Source organism: Stenella coeruleoalba (assembly GCF_951394435.1).
Source record: "Stenella coeruleoalba genome assembly, chromosome: 4".
In the NCBI taxonomy this organism is placed as follows: Eukaryota; Metazoa; Chordata; class Mammalia; order Artiodactyla; family Delphinidae; genus Stenella; species Stenella coeruleoalba.
Window position 1 is genome coordinate 75,400,229 of NC_137149.1, and position 13,937 is coordinate 75,414,165.

Genomic DNA, 13,937 nt, shown 5'->3' on the forward strand with positions numbered 1-13,937 from the left:
CACAGATCTCAGCTGGTCACTTGGCACTGCCTGGCAAGCCCACTTTGTTCACCTAATAAATTAGTTCTCCTAATCTGTGAGATGACTAAATGCCTTCTTTACTCTACTCCAGCCTTCACACCTTTGACCCCAAACAGCTGAAGACTTTGCCTCACACTTGAGAAAATAGAAGCGATGTCATGAACTCCCTTATTTTCTTACCATGAATCTATTGCCTTACTCTAACCTGCACCCATGGATTCTGCCTTTTCTCATATTTCAGGGAAGAACTGTGCCTCTTTTTATGAGTGGCAAAAGCCTCCACTTGTGCTTTGGATTCCACTCTTGTCTCCTGAAGACCTTTGTTCCTGCAGTTATCCCCTCTCTCTCCTAACAGCATCAGTCTCTCTCTTTCTAATGAATCAGACCCATGAGCATACACATGTACTCTAGAATCTTCTATCTTTTTTTTTTTAACATCTTTACTAGGGTATAATTGCTTTACAATGGTGTGTTAGTTTCTGCTTTATAACAAAGTGAATCAGTTATACATGTACATATATCCCCATAACTCTTCCCTCTTGCGTCTCCCTCCCTCCCACCCTCCCTATCCCACCCCTCTAGGTGGTCACAAAGCACCGAGCTGATCTCCCTGTGCTATGCAGCTGCTTCCCACTAGCTATCTGCCTTACGTTTGGTAGTGTATATATGTCCATGGCACTCTCTCGCTTTGTCCCAGCTTACTCTTCCCCCTCCCCATATCCTCAAGTCCATTCTCTAGTAGGTCTGCGTCTTTATTCCTATCTTGCCCCTAGGTTCTTCATGACCATTTTGTTGTTGTTGTTTTTTAGATTCCATATATATGTGTTAGCATACAGTATTTATTTTTCTTTTTCTGACTCACTTCACTCTGTATGACAGACTGTAGGTCCATCCACCTCACTACAAATAACTCAATTTTGTTTCTTTTTATGGCTGAGTAATATTCCATTGTATATATATGTGCCACATCTTCTTTATCCATTCATCTGTCGATGGACACTTAGGTTGCTTCCATGTCCTGGCTATTGAAAATAGAGCTGCAATGAACATTGTGGTACATGACTCTTTTTGGACTATGGTTTTCTCAGGGTATATGCCCAGTAGTGGGATAGCTGGGTCGTATGGTAGTTCTAGTTTTAGTTTTTTAAGGAACCTCCATACTGTTCTCCATAGTGGCTGTATCAATTTACATTCCCACCAACAGTGCAAGAGCGTTCCCTTTTCTCCACACCCTCTCCAGCATGTATTGTTTGTAGATTTTTAAATTTTTTTTTATTTTATTATTTTTTTTTTATTATTTTTTGCTGTATGCGGGCCTCTCACTGATGTGGCCCCTCCCGCTGCGGAGCACAGGCTCCGGATGCACAGGCCCAGCGGCCATGGCTCACGGGCCTATCCACTCTGCGGCATGTGGGATCCTCCCGGACCCAGGCATGAACCCGCGTCCCCTGCATTGGCAGGCGGACTCCCAACCACTGTGCCACCAGGGAAGCCCTTGTTTGTAGATTTTTTGATGATGGCCATTCTGACTGGTGTGAGATGATATCTCATTGTAGTTTTGATTTGCATTTCTCTAATGATTAATGATGTTGAGCAGAATCTTCTATCTTGAAATAACCCTTAACCCCATGTCTTCTTCAGACCCTTCCTTCTCGCACCATCAGCCCCATTTTTCTGCAAGTCACTACAGAGCTTGTCAAAAGAGTTATCTGTACTCACTGACTCCTTTTTCCTGCTTACCATTCTCTTCTCTACCTAGTTAGGCGTCTTTCTCTTCCACTCCACTGAAACTGCTCTAGTTTACTGTCTTTCTCCCACCGCCAACCCTTTTGTCTCCTTTTTGTGTGGATATTTCAGTATAGGTGATCCATTTGCCTTCTTAGTTCTTTGACCTCTTCACTTTGAATGATGGGATCCTTCACTGCATCTTAGACACCCACTGCATTAACCTTTGATAATGTCAATTGCTGTAGCACTTCCAAAATGTCTGTTTCAAGCACTCTAATCTCTAAGCACATCTATCTTTCCAGCTCACTTACTCCTCCTTGTACCCTCTCAATTCTTCAGCTTCAAAGGGACCTCTAATCCACTGATGCTATCAACTGTTCATTATATACCACTTACTACCTTATGTCCTTCTGTCTCTCCTTACCTTAGTCCATAGTCTACCAATGGAATCACTTCCTTGCAAGTATTAGCTCCCTTGTCTCTCCCTCTCGTCATTCTTGCTTAGTTAAATCCAATTCTTGCCTGCACTTGAAAAGATGCAAAAAAAAAAAAAAAAAAAGATGACAAGGGAAAACAACTGTGTTGACTGATCTTTAAATCCATGACCTTGAACTTCAAGTGTGCTTTCATTGCTCTCAGTGATTGTGTGGCAGTCATACTACATTTCCCTAATCAATTCATTTGCTAACATGGAACCTACCAAACTACCAGGATCTATACATATATACTCTACCTTTTGTCCTGTTAATAATAGACAAGCTGTCTTTGTTCTTACCAGAGGCCATTCTCTCAACCTGTATGTTGAATCCTATTCCACCTAATTTTAAGCTCTTTGCCCCTAAAATTAGCCCCTCTCTTTCCCACATCATTTTATTTCCCTCTCCACTGGATCATTCCCATGAGCACATGAACATGCAGCAATAACTCCTATCTTGAAGAAACCAAACCTTCCCTTAACCCCATGTACCCCTCCAGATACCACTCCTATACTCTGCTCCTTTTTAGAGGAAAATTCCTCAAAATAGTTTATGAGTTATTGTCTCCATCCTCTCTTCCCATTCTCTTGAGAACCGACTTAAGCTTTTATCCCCTCTACTTAGCTGAAGTTGCTCTTGTTGAGATCACAATGACCTCTACCTTGCCAAATTCAATGGCTAATTCTTCATCCTCATCTTACTTGTTTGACACATTCACTCCCTGTTTCTTGGAAGTCTTTCTCTACTTGACTTCTGGGATACCACTTCATTGTCATCCTACCTCATTGAATGCTCCTGACTCAGTTTCCTTTGCTAGATCATCTTTGTTTTCCCAGCCTCTAGGTTGAAGTGGGCGATGGCTCAGTTCTCTCAGATTCTTTAGAACTTTCCTTGCTCCCTGGATGATGTCATCAGTTCTGTGGCTTTAACTGCATGCTGATGACTTCCCAAATTATCTCCAGCCTCCGTTTCTTTCTTGAGCTCCAAAGGTTTGTAACCAATTGTCTCTTTAACAGCCCTCCTCGAATATCTAGTAGAAATGTAAAATTTAACATATCCATAACTGAACTCTTACTTCTGCCCCCAAACTTGCTCTTCCTCCACTGTTCCCCATTTTAGCAAATGGCACCGCAATTCATTCATCCAGGTGCTCAGGTCAAAAACCTTGGAGTCATTCTTGACACCCGTTTTTCCCTTACACTTTGCCTCCAAGCCATTAGCAAACCCTAATTTTGAAATATGTCATGACAATGACCATTCTTTTTTTTTTTTTTTTTTTTTGCGGTACGCGGGCCTCTCACTGTTGTGGGATCTCCCGTTGCGGAGCACAGGCTCCGGACGCGCAGGCTCAGCGGCCATGGCTCACGGGCCCAGCCGCTCTGCAGCATGTGGGATCTTCCCGGACCGAGGCACGAACCCACGTCCCCTGCATTGGCAGGCGGATTCCCAACCTCTGCGCCACCAGGGAAGCCCGACAATGACCATTCTTAACATCCAAGCATTCATCACCTTTGTAAGCCACTATCATCTCTTGCTTGGTCTGCTTCAGTAGCTTCCACTCTTGCCACATTCATGCCTTCCCCACATCATTTCCACCAGTTCATGGTTCATGTGGCAGTCACAGGGATCCCTTAGAACATAAATTACGCACAACTCTCCTGCTCTCACCTCTCCAGAGGGGGTTCTCATCTTGCAGAGTTTGTAGTCTAAAGTCCTAAGTAAGCCTACAAGGCCCACATGATCTGACCGGCCTCTCCAGCCTCATGTCCCACCACTCTCCCCACTGCCTCTGCTCTCCAGCCACGTGGGCCTCCTTGCTCCCACCTCGATCATTCCACTTGCTTTTTCCTCTGCCAGGACGCTCTTCCCTCAAGTATTTGTCACCTCCTTATAAAGGTGTACCGGATCACTCTGCCAAAAATACACTCTTTGGTCTGCTCATGTTTTTAAAGTCCCACACTTTTGTATTCAACTGCCTACTGGACATCTTCATTTGGATGTATCATAGGCACCTCAAATATAATATGCTTTGAGACAGAAGTCTTGACTTTCCTCCCAATCTTGTTCCTCCTTTGGTCTTCCAACTGAAGACTGAAGATTTCCCCCCCCGCCAAAATCTATTTCTCCCTGATTCCTTTTTCTTCACCCTCAAATCCAATGCATCCAATGTAAGTTCTCTTTGTTTTCTTTCCAGACCATTTCCTGAATTCATTCATTTCCTCTGCTACTTGCGGTCATTTACGGTCATCATCCCACTCATCCTGCTTACAGTCATTTCTCACCTGGATTTCTGTGTTCTCCTCCTGAGTAGTCTCCCTGCTTCTGCTCTTTTTCCCTTTCAGGTCTTTACTACCTTAGCCAGAGGGGATATTTTAAAAACCAAATTGGATCACATCTTTCCCTTACTATATTATCCTTCCTGTGGTGTCCCATTGCTCTTAGGATAAACCCAAACCTTTTGTAGGGGTCTCTAGAGCTCCACGGGCTCTCTGACCTCACTCCCTACCACTTTCCCTACTGCTCACTCTGCCCCAGTCACACTGGCTTCTTTTCTCTTCCCCTAAAAGGCCAATCCCATACTTGATCCTGCTTCAGAATCTGCATGGGTGGTTTTCTCTCCCTAGATGTTTATTGTTTTCCTAGGATCATCTCGTGGTTAATTCCTGTTCAGATCTCAGCCCATGTTTTTAAAGGGTGGGAAAGCCTACCTTTTAGAGGGCCTTGCCTGTCTGTGCTGCCCCACAATAGCCCCCCTGAAGTCCCGGTATAGAAAGTTTTCAGACTTTGCTTTAGAAAGGACTACTTTAAAGCTTCTATCTTCTGAATTTATCTTCTAGATTTTCCTTGTTAAAAATTCCAGTAAGTCTTTATGTTAATTCAATAAGCAGCGAGTATATTTATATATTATTTACATAAAATAATGTAAACATTAGGCCATATGTAGTCAGCATGTCACCATGCCCCTCTCACTCAAGCGTTCCTTCATATGAAAGACGTTTACTGAGAATATACTAAGGCACTCTTCTGTGTCCTGTGAGGGTGTTGAGATGACTGAGACATGGCAGTTTTGGTTGTGTGCACATTTAAAAAATGTATATTGTAGAGTAAGTTCCATCATTCTAACACCTTACTAATGTGTCGTCACTAATCATCACTGTCACTGTTAAACTTTATTGAGCACTTACTATGTTCAGGGCATAGGCACTGAGCTGTAGATGAATAAGACGTGGATCCCATCCTTGGACTGTCAGTGTGGTTGGGGAGGCCAAACACATCCTCAACACATCCCTGGCATAGAAAGTAAAGTGGACTGGAGTATCCTATAGGACCGTCACTTCATTTTTCTGAGTTAAATGGCAGTACTGACCTCTTTTATGGCTTCTGTATTGAATCATAATTAGAAATGTCTCTTTCTACTTCTAGGTGATGAAAGAATTCACCATGGGTTTTCTTTTCTTAAACATTGAAATCTTTGATCCATTTAGAATTTATCCTGGTGTATGGTATGAGTTATAAACCCAGCTTTCTTAGTGCCTACTCAGTTGCCAGTGCTATCTTGACACAGATGAAATCAGGTGAAAATGAACATGAAACATATATTTGAAACAAGAGAAAAAGGTCACAAAAATGCAGACCGAGGGGGTGTGAGAGGAGACACAGCTTAATAGTTAGCTTGGTGATGTGATATTTTTGAGCTCTAGTTTGCATGGAGGTCCCAGTTTTTGTTGTTGTTGAACCAGACGGAAGGGCTTGCCCTCTTCCTGCCTCTGCCTTCTCACCCTCAAGCAAAACCCTTTCCCACATTCTCCTCTCTCTTGCCCAAATGACCCTGAGCTAAGGCAGTGGGGAGCTGTGCCTAGGAGAGGATTGAGGAAGAATGAATAGTAGTAATGATTATATAGCTTAATCTGTCATGTCAGAGAACATCCCAATGTCTGTTTACATGGTCATACCCAGCATAGACCTGGACTGCTTTAAGACCGGTCTTCAAAACCATAGTATACCTAAAAACAAGCACAAATTTTACTTCAGAAAGCTTTGAGAAATAACCTAGGTCTTAGCGAAGTACCTTCAAGGGAATTCTACCATCTAACACAGAGCAAATCCTGCTGAAATGTTCTTGAGGCACATCTCTTCCCAAGTCCCAGTCACCATGGCAGCTGTTCCCCACAAATACCTTTCCTCTTTCTCTCAAGCTGCAGCTTGCCTCTCTCTTGCCCGCCTGTGCCCCCTAGTTCTGTCCTGAGAGGTGTTCCCTGCCTTTCCTTTATAGGTCAGTGGTATCCCGTTCGTACCTGAGGCTGAGCAGCTCACACACGGGCTCCTTAAGGAGGCAGGGTAGAGGGCAAGTGGAGAGTAGTTATACTTTGACATTTCATCCTTATCGTGTTACAAAACGCTTTACTTCTACACGCAGCGGGAATCCCCGTGTAGGAGTGCCTCAGTCCCCATGAGGGAACAACGGCTTTTTAATCATGCTTCCTCCCAGCAGATGGCAGCCTTCCCCAGCAGATGGCTTGGAGCACAAGCCAGATCATCCCACTGTTGGCTCCAGTGGCAACAGGAGCAGTGTGGTTTGTTTGCTACGGAATAAAATACGAACATCTGAAGGGCATAACACAGCCATAACGTTCTGATTATCTCTTAAAGGGAGATGCTATTCATCATTCTGCTCAGAATCCTTTAGAGGCTCCTTCCTGTTGGCCTTATAGTAAGAGCCAGACTCTTCCAGGGCTCATTGTGATCTGGCCTCTCCACAAATCCTGCTCTCCTCTTCCTTGCTCCTTTCCCTCCAGCCACCCTGACTGCTGTCTTGCTGCGCCTTTCTCTTAATTTCACCTCAGGGCCTTCACGCTTGCTGTTTCTTGGTCTGAAATGCTCTTCCTCTCTCATTTCCCTTTCTCCCCTCTCCTATATCTGGCCCTTTCTTGTCTTTCATTTCCACAGGTAGAGTGTCACTTCCTCCGAAGACGCCTCCCTATCTCCCTAAGCTAGGTGCCCCCTTCCTTCCACGCAGTGAACGTCATGCTAGTTTATCTTCTTCCGGTGCTCACCACCGTCTGAAATTGTTCACCTGCTTATTGTCTGTCTGTCCACCTGAAAGGCGAGCTGCTTGAGGGGAGGACAGGGACTTTATCTTGACCCTTCTCTAGTCCAAAGCTTAGAACGTCGAGATGAATTCCGCCTAAAAGTCATTCATACGGACGTGGTCTAGATTCACCCAGTTGTCGTTATTCAGCTCACAGCAACTTAGGTCCATTGAGTGTCCTACGTATTCAACACCATCTCATTTTATCTTTAAAACGACCCTTTGGTGTAAGTGCTATTTGTGTCCCCACTTTGCAGATGAGGAAACTGAGGCAGAGAGGAGGTAAGTGACTTGCCAAAGGCCACACACACAGTAACAGAGCAGAGATTGGGCCCAGGCAGGCAATCCCACACCCTGCTCCACTTCACCACCACACTTCTACCTGTGCTAGGTGCTATGGGTGACAGGGGAAGTAGATAGGAAGATAGTGAGGGGAAGGAGCTCAGCACAGTGCTTGGCACATTGTAAGTGCTCAATAGGTATTATAGTGTTTTGTAAATAGTGGGCCTGTCTATTCTATCTATTCAGCTGTGTATGTTATGTGCTGTGAGGACTACAAAATAAAGCAGTCTTTCCTCACATGTTTACAAGCTTAGGGAAATAATATAGACATAAACGTAGCAAAATATGTAATTAGAGCCCAGATGAGTGATGTGGCCTTCAGTCCAACCATAACCAGACACTCTACCTCTACATACAATTATCTCCCATTCTTGTACCACCCTGCAAAGTTTTGTTTTGTTTTTTTTGACTGGGAAAATAATTTTATTTTGTTTGGCACAGTGGGCAGGGGTCCAGTCTTAGAACTTCTGGAATTGCATGTTGGTGCCAGCAGCCTTGGAGACCTTCACATTGAAGCATACCGTCTTGCTCAGGGGCCATCCCTCACCCACTGTGTAAATGTTGCCAATCTGGATGTCCCTGAAGCAGGGGGAAGGTGCACGGACGTGTTCTTGTGGTGCTTTTCGAAGTGGTTGTACTTTCGGATGTAGTGGAGGTAGTCTCGGCAGATGATAGTGGTCCTCTGCATCTTCAACTTGGTCACCAAGCCAGACAGGATCCTCCCTCAGATGGAGAAATTACCAGTAAAAGGGCATTTCTTGTCAATGCAAGTGCCCTCAGTGGCCTCCTTCGGTGTCTTGAAGCCCAGACTGATGTTCTTGTTGTATTGCGGGAGCTTCTCCTTGACAGTTTCTCCAAGCAGGACCCTCTTCTTATTTTGAAAGATGGTCAGTTGCTTTCTGTAGACACACTCAGTCTGAATGTCCGCCATCTTCCAAGCTGCCTGAAAAAAGGTTCTGCAAAGTATTTTTGTCCTCAATTTACAGATGAGGAATCTGAGACTCAGCGTTTGTCTGTGGGCATGTAGTGGTGGGACCAGCATTCAAAGCCCTGTTAGTTTGATCCAAAGCCTGTGAAATACTGCAGTGGCTATACAGGAGAAAAGAATGGAGAATGGAGAAAAGAAGCACTGCTGTTACTCTCTAGGAAAAAGGAGCTGGGAAATATTTTAGGAACAGGGAGTGATACTGGAGTTGTACTCAGGAAGATCTGCCCCAAGGATGGATTGGATGTTTGAAATCCTGCCCCTGCCCCCAAAGAAATGTGAATGCTTGAACACTACCGTGCCTGAGTCACGGCTCCACCCACATACTGGGGATTTCAATTTGAGCATATAGTAGAAGAGGGAGCTTGGTGCCACTGGAAAGGGCACTAAACTAGGAGGTTAGTTCTGGTTTTGTCATAGCTGCATGTCTGTTTCCTTCCTAGTGAAATGAGAATTCTAGTGCTGAGAATCTGGATTTTAATACAGCTGCTTAATTTGATACAGCAAGATGTTGCCAAAATGAGATTACTATATATTCTTGATTATAAGGAAATTTGGAAAAACTCTAGCCAATTTGAATAGATAAACTTTTAGGAAGAAAGATAGTTAGACAAATGTTTATTTAGAAAGGTGTTAATTTATATTAACACCTATAAAATTAAAATAACATTAAAATCAATGATATAATTTAGAAATAGTTCTTATTTCTAACGTTACATTTCATGGAGAAGCAGTTTTATTCAACTTTTTCACTTGCATGCTTGACATCCCTAGAGTTACCTTTTGAGTAATTTAACACTTTTTCCAGGAAAATCATTTTTATTTCTTAAGTTATTTGAGATAGAAAATTTAAGAGTTTTATTATAGAAATTTTCAAACACACCCAAAATAGAGAATGTTATAGTGTACCCCCGTATACCCATCACTTAGTTTTAATAATTATTAACATTTTGCTAATCTCATTTCATCTAGGTATTCTCTTACCAACCCTCCCTACCACACACACACACACACACACACACACACACACACACACACACACACACACACACACATTTTGGGGCTTCCTGTAGGACAAGTTTTTTTGTTTGGTTGTTTTTTTAATTTATTTATTTTTCATACAGCAGGTTCTTATTAGTTATCTATTTTACACATATTAGTGTATATATGTCAGTCCCAGTCTCCCAATTCATTCCCCCCACCCCCTGCTCTCCCCGCTTGGTGTCCATGCGTTTGTTCTCTACATCTCTGTCTCTATTTCTGCCTTGCAAACCAGTTCACCTGTACCATTTTTCTAGCTTCCACATATATGCATTAATATACGATATTTGTTTTTCTGACTTACTTCACTCTGTATGACAGTCTCTAGGTCCATCCACGTCTCTACAAATGACCCAATTTTGTTTCTTTTTATGGCTGAGTATTTTTTTTTCTTGAAGGATAAATTTATTAATTTATTGAGCAAATACTTATTGTACCAGGCATTGTACTTAACAGCACCGTTCCAGAGCTGCCTTGTTAGTCTGATTCTGCCTTTGCTGGGGAACCTGTCATCTGCTTGTGCAACATCACTCATGGGCCTCATCAGACAAGTTGTTTTAAAGAAAATACTAGACACCATTTCATTTTGCCCATAAGTATCTTATATGTCTTTCTCATTGCTAAGGACTTTAAAAAACCCATAAATTATCATGCCATTATTTACACTTAAAATTTACAATTATTCTTTAATACCGTCTAATACCCGCTAAATATTTAATCTTCCTTAATTGTCCCAAAAGTGTATTTTTACAGTTGGTTAGTTTGAATTAGCCCTCACACAAGGGCCACACATCGTCTCTTCTCTGTTACTCTTTTTTTTTGGCCGCACTGAGCAGCATGTGGGATCTTAGTTCCCAGACCATGGATGGAACCTGCACCCCCTGCAGTGGAAGCACAGAGTCTTAACCACTGGACCACCAGGGAAGTCCCTCTGTTACTCTTTAACACCTACCCTAATCCTCTCTCCCTTTTTCAAACACATTTGTTAGAAACTTTGGGTAAAATATACCATATTCTGAATTTAATTTGTTCTTTGTGACGTCTTTAACTTGCTCTTCTAGCTCCCCTTTTTTTTGCAAAGCCTATAGATTAAGAGGCTTGCTTAGACTGAACATAGTTTCAAGCAAGAATTTTTCATAGGTGGTGCCACGCTTGGGGGCATACGGTGTCAGGCTCTGACGTTTGTGGTGGTTCTAAGATTGATGAGTGAGTTCAGATGAGGTTGGCTCAACCCCTCCATGGGAAAGTTCCGCATCCACCTTTCACCAGGTGGTTTCAGCAGCCAGTTTTGTTCTTTGCCTAGATTCCATTATATCATTAGGGATAAGATAGGCACCTTTTGAACCTGTGTTTTATGCTGTCACTAGAAATTATGTAACAAGCCATCAGAACCCATTCATGTAATGTAACAGAACTTAAAGAAAAATTCATTCTGTAGCTGTACTTTTATCTGCACAATACAACTACCTCATTCTTTGTGTTTCTATTTTGCTTTTTAAAATGATGTTTAATTATTTAGAGCAACATCCAATGCTTAGGATTACAAAAGCATATCCCCAAGAATAATTATTAAATCTGTTTTAAATTTCTTTACTTCGTCCCTCTTTTTAAATACTGATTTAAATTTAAATTGTAGGGAGAGCTCTATAATTATTTTAGCATTAATTGAAGTTGTTTCAGGCTGATATGTTTTCATTTCTCATTTCTTTGTTGGGAAAATAAAGTAATTGAGAAAGTGTCTCATAAGATGAGATTTATAAGAACTTGCATGCAAGGTAACCTTGTTTCTGAGGAATAATTTTTGGGAACAAAATCTTTCCTTATACTCAGTTATTTATGGTGCTCTACAGAAAACTTCTTATTTTTTAAAATTTATCATGGTTTCATGAAACGCATATATCAAGAGTAAAGTTTAAAGAAGGAAGAAAACTAAGAAAATAGGATTCTCTTCACCTTTTCATTCTCAAGTCCTATAATTTATTTTGTGTGTGTATAACACCGTTGAGACCTCAGAAGAGAAGTTTCTTTCAGATTTCAAGATTAGGAAAAGTTGATGTTTTTTGCTTTCAATGGTAGAATTAGAATGTTCAGATATAACTGTACAAGGCTTTAATTATACATTCTTCCTTTTGTTTCATTTTATTTTCCTTTCTCTTCTCCCTCCACTATTTTTCTATCTCTCCTTGAATTTTTCATCTTAAAACAGATAATATCCTATTGTAGTGTATGCGTTTATGTAAGCAATCTAAAATTCATTTAGAAATGAGGGGAGGGTATAAATACATAAGGAAACCAATGAAAATACATGTGAGTACATGATCACAATTAGGTTCTCATTTCATTAATTTTCATAGGTGGAATCTTTAATAGTAAATTATTGGGTTGGCCAAAAAGTTCGTTCAGGTTTTTCTGTAAGGTGTTGGAGAAAAACCCAAATGAACTTTTTGGTCAACCCAATACTTAAACTTTACAATTACTGAAACTTAACAGTTACTTAAACTTTTTTTTATTTACAGAAATTTAAGCATTTAAAATTAATTAATCTTAATTTTTAAATTTTTAGGATTATAGCTATGATTTATTGTGTATTTACTATGTTTTGGGCACTATGCAGAGTGCTTTACATGTATTATCTTATTTAACTTTCAGACAACAACCTTTTGTGGTACATGACCGTGAGAAAACTAAGGTATGGAGAGCTTTAGTAAATTTGCCCAAGATCAGAGGTTGGAGCCAGGATTTGGTTCTAGGCAGTCTGATTCCAGAGCCAGTGGTCCTATCCATTAAACAATATTATAGTATTCCCTAAAACTGTTTGCTTCAAAAAATACCAGTGCTTGTCCCACCCCCTGTGGTTGTGACTTAACTGGGCTGGGACCCAAAATTTTTAAAAGATTTCCAGGTGATTCTAATGTGCAGACAAGTTTGGAAACCATTGTAATACTGCTTTGCTTGGGACATAGCTGACACAATGGCCACCTGAGAGCTATTCCTTCCTGCCAGTTGATGAGATAACATCAAAAATGTGTTTCTAAAATGAAGCATGAAAGCTCTACCTGTGGGAGAAATTATAGCATGAAAGGGCAAAAGGAAATAGCATAATTCATTCGTATTACCAGCATTTGTAGAAGTTATTTTAGGATTAACTCAGTGTTATATTGACTCTGACTTGTGTATATAAAGCTGGAAACCAAGCTTGGTGATGCATCAAAATCCACAAAACAAGTGCTGTATCTTTCATGAGGGACAGCATGACTGTGTACAAGGGCATTTTTGTAGACTACTCTCCCCTCTTCCTTACGTCTGAGTCAGTTTAGCCTTAAAAGGAGACTAATAGAAAATAGCCGAACTCAAAATTTTCATTTACTTTTTTTTTTGTTTTTTTTTTAAGGTCATAGCCTATCTCCTAGTGGGCTGTAAACTCCTTGTAAAGAGAAACCGACTGTATCTTATAAATTTTGTTCTCTCAACTTTGGCACCAGGCTGCACATACTAGAAACCCAATCAATACCTGAGTGCTGTGTTTCCTACAGTGCTCCTACATTGATGCACTAAAGTTGTAACTAATAATTCTACCATTCATCTACTGTCTGCATCTATTATATGCAGGGTGTTTTACATACATGTCACTAATCTTTACACACACCTACCCATTATCCTCCTATCTGAGGAGAGGAAACTGAGTCTCAGAGAAGTTAAGGAATTTGCCCAAGATTGTACAGCTGAGTAAGTAACAAAACTGGGGTTTGAGCCATGTCTGTCTGATGCCAGAGCACACCCACTTTCCTTTACCCCAAACACTCCAGAGGGTGGACTCCCAGACGTGATTAAAAACTCCCAAGGAGAAACTGTCTGGAACAATTTGTCATAATGAGGCCTATTATAATAGGCCTTTGGATAATTTGGCCTGTATGATCGCCTATATTTTCCCATAGTAAAAAAAAAACTTCTAAACATAATTTTTTTTTTTTTAAAGATTTAATTTTATTTATTTTTGGCTGCGCTGGGTCTTCGTTTCTGTGTGCGGGCTTTATCTAGTTACGGCAAGTGGGAGCTACTCTTCACTGCTGTGCGCGGGCTTCTGGCTTCTCTTGTTGCAGAGCATGGGCTCTAGGCGCACAGGCTTCAGTAGTTGTGACACACGGGCTCAGTAGTTGTGGCTCACGGGCTCTAGAGTGCAGGCTCAGTAGTTGTGGCACATGGGCTTAGTTGCTCCACGGCATGTGGGATCTTCCCGGACCAGGGATCAAACCCA

General features: G+C 41.5%; 1 protein-coding gene and 1 pseudogene across 2 annotated transcripts in view; one reads left to right on the forward strand and one right to left on the reverse strand.

The window, feature by feature from the left end:
* The window catches only part of SPMAP2L (sperm microtubule associated protein 2 like), a gene marked incomplete at its 5' end in the record, with an annotated part of 57,893 nt that overhangs the window by 1,691 nt on the left and 42,265 nt on the right, over positions 1–13,937 (forward strand). The gene's annotated exons all lie outside the window — the stretch shown is intronic.
* LOC307185645 (small ribosomal subunit protein uS17-like) lies at positions 8,115–8,587 on the reverse strand (annotated as a pseudogene). The gene has a single exon. The product of its transcript is annotated as a small ribosomal subunit protein uS17-like (transcript).